General features: G+C 42.1%; 1 long non-coding RNA gene across 1 annotated transcript; it reads left to right on the top strand.

Moving 5' to 3' along the window:
• The first annotated feature begins 559 nt into the window (after positions 1–559).
• LOC115128824 (uncharacterized) lies at positions 560–1,247 on the top strand. The gene is made up of 3 exons (XR_010461891.1): positions 560–648; positions 767–820; positions 975–1,247. It is a non-coding gene; the product is annotated as an uncharacterized LOC115128824 (long non-coding RNA).
• Positions 1,248–2,132: the final 885 nt, after the last annotated feature.

Raw genomic sequence — 2,132 nt, 5'->3', positions numbered from 1 at the left:
AATTACTTGATGTTCTAACCAACTTGCCAAAACTATAGTTTGTTAACAAGAAATTTGTGGAGTGAGTGTATGTAAACTTACAACTTCAACTGTGTATGTATATATATTTTTATAATGAATTTTGAATTTAGTCTTTAACACAACAAAATGTGGAATAAGTCAAGGGGTTTGGATACTTTCTGATGGCACTATATGAATACACTATAACAACAGCACCCCTGAAGCATAGTTAGGCAAATGCTTTCTAGACCAGACATGAGTAAATGTGTCAGTCTGACTATTTGCTGTGGGGCCATGCTGAAGGTTTAGACAGATGACAGAATAAACCAAAGGGTTCTCAAATCCAAGCCAAAGTTATATCAATTCCCCAAACCTTTTCATGCCATAAAACATTTTACTTACCAGCTTCTTCAAACACACATTCTATAACATCCACTATAAACACTATTTGAAAGACAGTAAGCCCAATCAAAACCATTTACCAATTAAAAAATATAGTAATATTGATCTTGTCCAGACCAATTTTATTACTGAAGAGTCCATGGCTAAACCAAGTTCAATGGCCAGACGACAAACTCCAACTCACCCAATGTTTTCTTCTTCATTTATCAGATGTGAGTAGCAGTGATACATCCACAGACACAAGCAGTGAGTCACAAATTGATTTGAATGGAAATGAAGCACACTGACTACTGGGGATTTCCAGATAATTACAGTAATGGTGACTTCAATAACAGCATCAAAGTCACCCGTCCTTGTCTTCTAGATGGAGATACCAGCGTGGAAACCACAGGCAGTCCTGATGCCCCTGATGCCCCAGGTGAGGCCTAGAAGTAAAATACACAAAGGTCAAAGATAAGGATTAAGGCCAAAGGTCGAAATCATTAGAGTGCAGGATGTAGTTATTACGATTAGTTATGAGGATGCATGGCAATTTGTATTTCAATTTAATGCAGTAGAATATTTTCTCACAGGCAAGTTCTGCATGCTGTGCTGTACTGAAGACTGCATCGAGGAAAGCAGCCATGTCGGGAGCCAAGGTTGTTGGGTGCCCTGTATGGAGGCATGTTGGAAGGAATGTATGGAGCCCTATATGGATCTCTGTATGGAGCCCTGTACACAGGATTTGTCAAAGGTGTGCAACAGTAAGGGGGACATTAAAGAGGACGGTAAGGGGGACATTAATGAGGACGGTAAGGGAGACAGTAAGGAGGACAGTAAGGGAGACGGTAAGGGAGACAGTAAGGGAGACACTGAGGACAGTACGAGGGACAGTAAGGGGGACAGTAAGGAGGACAGTAAGGGGGACAGTAAGGGGGTTAGTAAGGGAGACAGTAAGGGGGACAGTAAGGGAGACAGTAAGGGAGACAGTAAGGGAGACACTGAGGACAGTACGAGGGACAGTAAGGGGGACAGTAAGGGGGTTAGTAAGGGAGACAGTAAGGGGGACAGTAAGGGAGACAGTAAGGAGGACAGTAAGGAAGACAGTAAGGGGGACAGTAAGGGAGACAGTAAGGAGGACAGTAAGGGAGACAGTAAGGGAGACAGTAAGGAGGACAGTAAGGGAGACAGTACGGGGGACAGTAAGGGGGTTAGTAAGGGGGACAGTAAGGGGGTTAGTAAGGGAGACAGTAAGGGGGACAGTAAGGGAGACAGTAAGAGGGAAAGTAAAAGACAGTAAGTGTGAGTGTAGTCTAACATTGCTCTTAAGTTCCTTAGCCCTCCCTTGGCCCTCAAAATGGGGAAGGTGTCTACAGAGATACAATTGAATTATTATGCTGTTTTGATGTGCACAACATTTTTCCCCACTTTTTGACTGTATTGTTGTTGTTTTTAACTTCCTGATGTTTTGAGATCCTCTCTAGTGTTTACAGGACATAAGGGTCTGATTGGTGAAATCAATGCTTGCAGTAATATACAGAATGACAATGTATGAGAAGTAATGTGTCGCTGCAATACTGACAAGAAATGTATCCAATTCCAATGATAATGAGTACATGATGTGTGAGATGTTCAATAAAGAATCCTGTGATGTGGATTTTTGCCACTATGCACAACCTCCAGGGCTAAGCCTCTACCCCTTCAGAAGAAGGCCTCTGTCAGGTTTATTATGGGTTTTATGGTATAAAATC

The sequence above is a fragment of the Oncorhynchus nerka genome, unplaced genomic scaffold, assembly GCF_034236695.1.
Source record: "Oncorhynchus nerka isolate Pitt River unplaced genomic scaffold, Oner_Uvic_2.0 unplaced_scaffold_9329, whole genome shotgun sequence".
In the NCBI taxonomy this organism is placed as follows: domain Eukaryota; kingdom Metazoa; phylum Chordata; class Actinopteri; order Salmoniformes; family Salmonidae; genus Oncorhynchus; species Oncorhynchus nerka.
The sequence above is the reverse complement of the archived record's forward strand: the minus strand, read 5'-3'. Positions and strand labels throughout refer to the sequence as shown.